At 37.1% G+C, this 10,780-nt stretch overlaps 1 non-coding gene across 1 annotated transcript; it reads left to right on the top strand.

Annotated features, from left to right (window-relative positions):
• Positions 1 to 2,125: 2,125 nt before the first annotated feature.
• LOC148567355 (small nucleolar RNA R71) lies at positions 2,126 to 2,232 on the top strand. The gene has a single exon (XR_015882466.1). It is a non-coding gene; the product is annotated as a small nucleolar RNA R71 (small nucleolar RNA).
• The last annotated feature ends 8,548 nt before the right edge of the window (positions 2,233 to 10,780 follow it).

Below are 10,780 nucleotides of genomic sequence, written 5' to 3'. Positions count from 1 at the left end.
TTGATGGTCAGCTCTTCTAAGGAGGAGGATCATAGGGGCTCAGCTCTTCACCCCTTACTTTGAACTTCTTTCCTGTGTCTCCATACATTAGCTCAATATGCTCCAGAGAGAGGATTCTGTTTACTGTATAAATCCATACTGGATTTCTAGTCAACACCACCTTCATTCTTGGGGAGAAACCTTCAGTAGGGATCTTTTTGTTTCTCCATCTCCTGGGTATTTTCTTCTTTTTGGGAACCTTCTCCTTAGTGGATGATGCATTCCCGACACCAAACTTAGGTTTGATATCAGGAGGGATTTTATTAGTTGTCACTAAAGGAGGTTTGAGCTGCAATTTCTGCTGTGTATTATCAGGGGATTCTTGAAGGTTTGGATCAATAAGCTCAGTCTGCATGCACCTCTCTTCTTTACCTGCTGAATGTATATCTTTGAAGACATGAAAGACCAGTTGCTCATTATGCACTCTGAGCATTAATTCACCCACTTCTACATCAATGAGAGCTCTTTCAGTGGCTAAGAAAGGTCTTCCTAGGATTATAGAGGCATTCTCATCCTCCCCTGTGTCAAGAATCACAAAATCTGCTAGGAGGAAGAACTTACCCACTTTGACCAAGATATTTTCCACTAATTCGTATGCAGGCTTCATAGACTTATCTGCCATATGTAATGCTATCCCTGTGGGTTGTGCCTCTTGGATTTGCAGCTTCTTCATCACAGACAAAGGCATTAAGTTGATGCTTGCTCCAAGATCACATAATGCTTTCGCAAAGGTTGTGCTCCCAATGGTGCATGGAATTTGGAAGCTCCCTGGATCCGGCATCTTCCTTGGCAAGTTATTTTGAATGATGGCACTGCATTCTTTAGTCAGGACCACTGTCTCATCTCCCTTTAAAGACTTCTTCTTTGACAACAACTCCTTCCTGAATTTGACATAGAGAGGCATTTGCTCCAAAACATCAGCAAAAGGAATATTGATTTGCAACTTTCTGAAGACTTCCAAGAACTTTGAAAACTGCTTGTCCTTGGTCTCCTTTTGAAGTCTCTGAGGATATGACATTTTAGGCTTGTACTCAGGAGCTTTTGGCAGTGTAGGATAAGTGTCAAGAGAGTCTGGGAATGGGTTGTCTGCACGCTTTGGAGGGACGTGCTCTACTTCTTCCTTCTTCTCATCTGAAGCTTCTTTTTCAACTAACTGTTCATTGACCTTGGTCTCAGAGCCAGCTACTTTACCACTTCTCAATTGAATAATCTTGCAATCTTCTTTTTCAACTGGCTCCTCATTAACTTGTGCTTCTATACTTGCCACTTGTACATTTATCAAGGTGATAGCCTTGCATTCCTCTCTTAGATTTGGAATTGTGTTACCAGGAAGGCTATTAGTGGTCCTCTGATCAATTTATTAACTTTTGTGGCTAGCTGACCCATCTAAATCTCCAAGTTATTGATGGATGCTCTGGTTTCCTGTCTGAAACTTGCCAATATTGCTTCCAAGTCATTGTTCTGCTAGGGCTGAGAAGTTGCTTGCTGAGATGACTGAAACTGGTGGTTATTAAAATTTTTTTGTTGAAAACTACCCTGAGAATTATTATTAAAATTCTGTGACCTCTGAGGTTGTTTTCTCCACCCAAAATTTGGGTGATTTTTCCACCCCTGATTGTAGGTTTGAGAATAGGGATCATTATTGGGGTTTCTAGGAGCACTCCCCATGTAATTGACCTGTTCAGAAGAGGATTGAACATAACCATAATTATCATTTTGCACAAAATTACCTGTCATGTCATAAGAGACCTCTTGAGGTGGATTTTGGGTGTTGATAGCTGAGATTTGCATGCCACCCATCTGTTGAGTAAGTAGACTTATTTGCTGAGACATAAGCTTATTCTGAGCAAGAAGAGCATTAAAAGTTTCTACTTCCATAACACCCTTCTTCTGAGGAGTCTCAGAGTTTGCAGAATTCCTGTTAGATGAGTATAAATATTGGTTGCTAGCAACCAATTCAATCAGCTCAATAGTCTCCTCCGGTGTCTTCTTCTTCTGCAATGAACCACCTGCAGAATTATCTAAGCACATGTTGGACATTTCACCCAATCCTTCATAAAAGATATCTAGTTGGGTCCATTTGGAGAACATGTCCGGAGGGCATTGCGTAGTCAGTAGCTTGTACCTCTCCCAAGCTTCATAAAGAGTTTCACCATCCTTCTGCCTGAAGGTCTGAACCTCCAGTCTAAGCTTAGTCAGCTTCTTTGGTGGGAAAAATTTAGTAAGAAACTCAGTAGCAACCTTGTCCCAAGTATCCAAACTCTCCTTGGATCGGGAATCTAGCCAAAGCTTTGCTCCATCCCTCAGAGCAAACGGGAAGAACATGAGTTTGTACACCTCCGGGTTCACTCCATTTGTCTTCACAGTATCACAAATCTGCAGAAAGTTAGAAATAAATTGATTTGGGTCTTCGTGGGGAAGACCATGATACTGGCAGTTTTGTTGCACCAGGGTGACCAATTGTGACTTCAACTCAAAGTTGTTCGCAGCTATAGGAGGCACCACAATGCTTTTTCCATAAAGATCTGTAGTAGGAGTAGAGTAAGAGCCAAGCACTCTCCTTTGTTGATCATCCCCATTCGGATTTGCCATATTGGCATTAACAGTATTATTGTGATCCATAGTGGATTCTACAGCCTTGTAGAGTCTTGCTTGTTGTAAACGTCGCCTACAAGTCCTTTCAGGTTTTGGATCAAAGTCTAACAGAGGTTTCTTGTCCCCGTTCCTGCGCATAAACAAACAGAAGACAAGAAAAGATGGAATTCTCTACGTCAGAGTGCAGAGAAGTCTCTGTGAGGTAACCTATGTAAAATAATAAAATAAAAATACTAAATAAAATAAATAAACAAATTTTGAAATTTATAACTAAAATTAGATAGAAAATTTTGAAAATTAATAGGGAAAATAAACAAAAAAAAATTAACTAGGTGACACCAAAGTTAAATTTAGAAATTAAGGAAAAATATTATTGCTATTTTTTTTAAAAAAATATATATTTTTTTGAAATATACTAAAGTAAAATTTAAATAAAATTAAAACTAAAATGCCTAATCTAAGCAATCAAATAACTAATAGTTGTTAATCACTATCAATCCCCGGCAACGGCACCAAAAACTTGGTGTGAAATTTCTAACCACAAACTAACCGGCAAGTGCACCAGGACGTACCAAGTAATACCTCAGGTGAGTGAGGGTCGATCCCACGAGGATTGAAGGACTAAACAACAATGGTTAATTGATTTACTTTGTTAGGCAAACAGAAAATAATGTTTGGGAGTTCAAAGACATTAAACAATAGCAAGAATATTAAAGAAAGGCAAGTAAATAAGTTGGGAAGAAAATATGGAGAAACAGTTAAGACTTCAGAGTTATCTATTTTCTGGATTGACTTTTCTTATTAATTTATTTTAATCATGTAAGATTTAATTCATTGCAAACTATATGTGACTAGACCTTAATTCCTTAGACCTTCCTAGTCTCCTCTAAAATTCATCAACAGCCAATTCCTTGGTCAATTAATTCCAATTATGGGGTGAAGTTCAATTCTAGTTATATGCCACAGAAATTCTAATTACCCAAATATAAAAGGATTATATGTCATGTATCCCGTTAAATTCAGATAAACTAGAAATTTAGGAGAAGTTGTTTTCAAGCTGTTGTTCAAGTAAAGAGCTTTTTCAAGTTATACAAGAACTCAATCAGAAAGAGGGTCATACTTCCGTTCCACCCAAATTCATAAAATAAAGAACGAGAACAATTCTTGAAATATAAATCAAAACATGAATTAAAATAGAAAAACAATAAAATCAATCCATACAATAGACAGAGCTCCTAACCTTAACAGTGGAGGTTTAGTTGCTCATGGTTCAGAGAGAAAATAAGGATTCTGATAAAAATGTATTTTGGTAGTTTGAATGGAATAATGTTGGGCTTGAATCCCCCTGTTGGAATTCCCTTTTATATCAAATCCTAATTAATTTAAAATCTATCTTTTAAAACTAAAATAATATCTTTTCCTATTTTAAAATAATATTTAAATTTAAATCAGAGTTAATTATGGCAATCACCAAGTCTTCAATTGATGGATGGGGACCACTTGATTCCTTCACTCTGCAGCCTCTGATCTGTGCTTTTTGGGGTAAAAACTGGGTCGAAACTTGGCCTGAATTTGCCCCCAGTGTTTTCTACAGATTCTGCATGTCGCGCATGTCACGCGTATGCGTCAGTCACGCGTACGCGTCGTTGGTCTTCTTCGCGTGTCATGCTTACACGTCAGGTACGCGCACGTGTCGCTATGCAATTTCGCTTTTCACGCGTTCACGTCAGGTACGCGCACGCGTCGCCATGGAAAGCTCCAAATCATGCGCACGCATCAGGCACGCGTTAGGCACGCGCATGCATCGCTCCTTGCTGGTCAGCTCCTTGGTTTCTTCTCTTTCTCTGCAGAAACTCCATCAAATTCATCCGAATGCTACCTAAAATAAATAGAATTGCACAAGACTCAAAGTAGCATCCCTAGTGGCTAAAAGATAATTAATTCTTGATTAAACTCAACAATTTAAATGCAAATTCACTAAAAAAAGATAGGAAAGATGCTCAAGCATCAAAGACCACAACATCAATTTAACTCCTTTTGCTAATTGTCAAACTGGTCCAAAATGGTTGATGCAATCTCTTACCCCAGCTAAGATTTCACAAAAGGAAAGTATCAGTATTTGGTCACAATTCTTAACTCCCCAACTACTTTTTGCTGGATTTTCAGGTGAAGATGACCTAAGAACCATAGTCTACATTCCAAATGCCGTTTCTAGACAGTTTGGGTTAGCTCAGGCCATTCCGTCATCTTACCATCTTCAAGGGTCTCAATCTTTGCACATCAAAACTACTTCACTAGAAGATCTGTTGAACTTTCAAAAGGACAATGCTTCACAGAGAAATAAATTCCACCTATTCACTTTTAAACCTTGCCTGTTAACCACATGCTCATTCTTCTCTTGGTGGAAAACCTATTACTCTTCCATGTAGGTCACTTTTAGTACCTGTTGTCAAAGGATGACTACTGCTCTTGTAATGCAACAAGTAAGGAGAGCATCAACCGTAAAAAAGGTAATTACAGCCAAATTATTTGTCAATTGAATTCATAAAATTATGCTCTTCTCTATGCTGTTTAATGTTATTTCCTTCATGCATAATGCCTTCTAAGAATGACACCTATTTTACTTATTTTATTATTATTATTATTATTATATTTTTTATATAGAGGAAAAGACCACCTCACTTGATGCCAATCCTCCCTTGAGGAAAACTTTTGGTAGGCTTGTAGGAAAAAAGAAACTCAATTTTAATTACTCAAGCCGCCAGGTAAAGAGAAGACTTGAACCAATTGCAGTGTCAACATCTTCAAATAGTGATGACAAGGATGACACATCAAATGCATCCGATGGCAACCTTGACGGACCGGTAGTCTCTCAGAAAAATGAAAAGGAAAATGAGAGCAACTCGTTTAGTGATAAAGTAGTGAGTAAATCCTCTTCGGAAGATAATGATGTCGACGCTCTTAGTCTCAGTGGTCAACTTGTCTCTCAGGTATTTTTATATGTTCTCACATCCTCCATATTAAAAATAGCATTATCTTGAAGAGCTTAAATGATGATGATGTCTCTCATACTGATTTTTACTCTCATTAATTACCTTTGTCATCATTTCACTTCTTGCTTTAGGTCACTGCGGTTCCTACCATTTCCTTGATTGTGTCTAGCGCTGAAAATCTAATGGCTGCCATATCTGACCAGCCTACACCTAATGCCAACGCTGATAAGGTATGACATTTTATTTAGCCTGATTATTAGTATCTCTTCCTGGTATCTCTTTTTTTTATTATGTTGACACTTTCTTTGCATTTTTGTTTACCTTTAAAATTCTAAAATTCCCTCGAGTGAGCGGTCGAAAAAACAAATACCAATCACTTCCATTCATGCTTAGACCCCTAATGTAGTGGATGATTTGTTGGCTGACTTAGGAAGTCTGAATGAAGCATATGCATGTAGTATGGATACACAGAAGGCGATAGTTGCATCTTGTTCTACCATTCAAAGTCACCTTTTAACAGAGCAGCTATATACTACATGCCCCACAACCAAGACTGGCGACAAATCCTTCCTACTTCTATTGGCCCAACAACTCCGTGCTTGTAAGAACCAGGGTTTTTCACGTAAACCGTTTTGATAAAATAATAATTTTAAGTGCCCGAGATGGATTCAAAATTTAGAAGTTTTAATTTGAAAATAAAAAGATAAAATTTGGTTTCAGTGAATTTTTCTGAGTCAGAAAAGGTATTTTCTGTGAAAGACCGAGAACCGGCAACCGAACCGATTGAACCGATTTAAGCCTGTCCGGTACTGTGTTTTGAGAAAAATAATATTTTGAAAATGTATTTTTTTTGAAAAGGTAAAAATAATTTAGAAGTGAAAACTGGGCACTAATCTTAAAGGTTTTGGCTCAAAGTGGGCCAAACGAACCAAAAACGCTACGCGGTTGGATCGGGCCCAAGTTGGGTCCAAGGCACAACATATATAAGCTCATTAAATGAGCTTTTCAGCTCATTCCACCCTCATTTGAAGAAGGGGGCACTGCTGAGTTGAGAGGAAAGGGAGAAGAAAGAATACTATTCACCCTCACATTCTTTTGCTTGTAACTTGAGCTATGGAGCTTCGATTGATGAGCCATTTGCAGCCATGCGAAGCTCTTGTTGAGCTCTACATTTCTATTCAAATAAATCTGGTAAGATCCTTCTTTTCGTGCTTCAGTTTCCAGCCCTAAGTTTCTGCATTTTTGGGGTTTGGTTTTTGAGTGGTTTTTATGGTTTTGCTTATTTAGGTGATCTCTAGTAGCGGATAATTGTTAGATTTTACCCCTAATCTTGTTGGACAAGGTAAGGTTTCACTAAACCCTTGTGTTTAGTTGTTATGTGTATCTTAGATTTTGATTTTGATATATATATGATGTTAGATTGAGTTTTGGGTGTTTGTTGGAGTTGGTTGAGGCTTTGGATCAAGCTTGGTAGCTTCGTTTTGATGTTTGATACGTTTGGGAATCGGCCAAGGTATGGTTTTGGTTTTCTTTATGTAATATGTAATGTTTATGGAAACTTAGGCTAGTAGCCCATAGGATAGGATTGAATTGGATATGTGGTTGTTTGTGGTATATGTATGATGATGGTGGTTGTTGAGGATTATTGGTGCTAATGATGTATTATGATGTTGGTTAATGTTAGTTATTATTTGGTGATAAATTGTTGGAATTGATGAAGATTTGTAGTGGTTGTTGATGTTGGTTGGTTGATGATGCTTGACGAATTAATTTTGTAAATATTGTTAAATAATGATGTTGAGGTATGATGTATATTGAATTTGAATGAATGTATATTGTTGATTATTGGTATAAAGCATGGATGAGGTTGTTGATGAAGATGGATAGTGAAAGAATGTTGATTGGTGAATGTAGTTGGTGGAGGAATGATTATAGTGTTATATATTTGATATTGAGGTTGAGGATATTGAAGGGTGAATGAAAATGTTAGTATGAATGGTAGATTGTGACACAAAGGGTCAGTTACGAGGTAAGTTGGAGTTGGTATGGTTTTGGTTTGATTTTTGGTTGAAATATTTTGAAAGTTGAGGTTTGGCAAAATTCTGCATAATCTATTTTCTGGCAGCAGCTTTGGACGCTTTTTGGGAATGATCTAATGATCACAATTGCATGGGATTAATTTTTCTCGAATCTATGTGATGTTAGAAAAATCCTGGAAATTTGGTTAAAGTTTAACGGTTGGATTAGGAGATATAAATTTTTGAAGTTTGTTACTTTAAAACTGATTTTCTGCTGCTACATAATCAAACCAGCAACTTTCCAAGCCTATATCTCCCACTCCTGACCATAATTTTGAGTGGGACCAAAAGGATATTGAGACTTGGACTATTTTTTGTTTGTGTCAAAATTTTAGACTATTATAAATTTTGTAGAAGGAGTTGTGCTCGTTTTAAAAATAGAGCTTTAAGCTATTTTGACAGCAAAACTAGTTTTTGAAAGTAAACTTGTAATCAGTATAACTCTCACCAGAAAATGATTTTTCTATGAGACTTTAACTGATTTAAAGCTCTACGAGTCTAGTTTATATATGGAAAATTTCACATACATCAAATGAAAGTATGATTTTTGGTGGATTTTGTAAGAATAGGGTAGCTTGTTATCTTGGAGCAGAGATTTCAAACTTAAAATCAGTTTTTGCAAGAGAAATGGTTTTCCTTTTTATTTTATTCAACTATTTTACCTTCCCAACAAGCTTGTAAGCTTCTGTGATACCTTTTTAAGATTCTTGGACTTGTTTTTGGGCATCAAACATGGGAAGGGTCCTAGGAGACTTAATTTTGGTTTATCTTTGAAAAGTTAGCAAACGGAGATTTATGTTTTGGTGTATTGAGGATGAGTTTGGTTGACAGAGAGGGAAGAGTAGTGAACTTGGTGATTACTGACAACGAAGTGAGAAATTGGTGAAACTGATGAGTTCATAATGGAATTGCTTATGATGAGTTTGAGAAATATAAATATTTAAGAATGTTAATGGAATGATTATCATGATGAATGTTGACAGTGTGCCAGGTACTATATCGTTGGAATGATAATGATTAAAAGAGAGTGTGCTAGGAACTATATCCTTGGAATGTTGAGAGTTGATAATTAGAAGTGATTTGAGATGAGAAATGATGATGATTTGAGGTTGATGGACTTGCGGATGTGGATAGTGAGCCAGGCACTATATCCTTGGAATGATTTGTGATGAATTATATGTTGTTGTTGTTTTCTTTTTCTATCGCAAGAGTGTACCAGGCACTATATCCTCGGAATGATAGTGTGCCAGGCACTATATCCTCAGAACAAAAGCGTGCCAGACGCTATATCCTCGGAAGTGGCAGAAAGGCGACATCCGAAAGGATGTGTCGGGTTGGCATACATAGACCAACAAATGATATCACGAGGCAATAGGACAGGCATTCATCATATGCATTTCTTATGTGCTTGTTTGCTTTGATTACTTGAGTTTGCCTAATTGTATAACATACCTACTTGCTTCTTGAATTACTTGATGTATATGAAAACTATTTGTGTTTACTTCCTTGCATTATCTTGTGTTTGTCTAGTGCTGAGGAAGTTAGGTAGGTGGTGGCGATGAGATCACATGGAGGTTAGGTTGGCGAAGGCTGTGGGATACAGCGGTGTGACTAGTACTAGTTAGAAATCCTTTAAGTTTAGAAAATCCTATTTGTTGTTTATGGTTTACGTTAATTATAATTGTTCTAAGCTTGATTATCAGTTTGGTGTGAAGTTCTAGGATTGCCTTCGGTGTTCCGGAGCCTTACATCTTACATTATTGGGCACTGTTACCATACCGAGAACCTCCGGTTCTCATACCATATGTTGTTGTTGTTTTTCAGACGCAGGTTGCAAATCTAACTCGGTGAGATTGCGGGTATGGTGACAGAGCGGAGTATGGTTCCTCTTTGGTTTATTTCTATTTTCTTGTGGTAGTTACTCTCATATCTTTTGTATATTTATCTTTATGGCCTTAGAGGCTTATTTGAGGGAATAGTTGTATAAGCTGTTTTTAACTCCAAAACTCTGTATGTCTGTATATTCTAGTTAGCTTAAACTCCGCAAGCTGCGGCTAGTTTCCTATGATTATTATACTTTTATATCTATATATATGTTCCATTCTTTTACATCTATACCTTGTGTCTTGTGCGTTAGCTTCGTGTGAACGTTTCGCGCTTTTGTAATCCTATTTTTGAGCTTAATCCTTCATCGGGCTTCTAGAATATATTATTTCCTTCTATATAAATATGTATAAGCCTTAGAATATCGTAACCTTTGATTAACATTTGCCTTATGGCTAGAGGTAAGGGTTAGGGTAATTGGGGTGTTACATTTAGTGGTATCAAAGCGGTTCGTCCTCGTGAGCCTGAGGAGTGGGCCGATTGTGCTTCATTGCACACTCTGGGTCATTTTTCTTTCATGCTATTTAGGTCATCTACTTGATATGCATAGCATGCTTATTTGTGAATGCCTTTGGGGATAATCGAAGCACTGAGCTTGAGATATTGAGACTGATCACCTTGATATCGATTGTTTGGTGTGGAAAGGAAACCCGAATGGCAACTCACGGATAAGGTCGATCACGTTAATGGAGAGGTAGTGAGGATGGCTATCCTAGTCTATGGGTTTCGATCTCAACATATTCAAGAGGACCAGTTCGTGGAGTTTGCGGCATATCAGTGGATGGATGCGGCTAAGCACTAGTGGCAGGGGAGGTATTGATGGATGCTTTTGCGGTTTTTAATTCTAATTTTCAATTTTTAACTGGTATGGTCTTGAACCATGTTAAAAAAAATTTAAAGGTTAAAATGATTTTGAAATTTGGTTCGGAACTTTGGTTTAAATAATTTGGTTTTGCAAGATGGACAGAACTCTTGGTTTAAATGTTATGGTTTAAAAGAAGAGTGAGTCTCTGATTTTGTTCAATTGTGGATTTGGTTTCTGAATTCTCTTATCAAGAAGGATTCAAATTGAAAGGTTTTTATTTAAGAAAATCGTGATTTAAAGTAATCTTCTTTTCAGTAAATGATTTTTGACCATTTTGAAAAAACTTTCACAATGAGTTGGTTTAGAATAAACTTGTTTTGGAGATT

This window comes from Arachis ipaensis, chromosome B4 (assembly GCF_059453495.1).
Source record: "Arachis ipaensis isolate K30076 ecotype BB chromosome B4, ASM5945349v1, whole genome shotgun sequence".
Taxonomy (NCBI): Eukaryota; Viridiplantae; Streptophyta; class Magnoliopsida; order Fabales; family Fabaceae; genus Arachis; species Arachis ipaensis.
The sequence above is the reverse complement of the archived record's forward strand: the minus strand, read 5'-3'. Positions and strand labels throughout refer to the sequence as shown.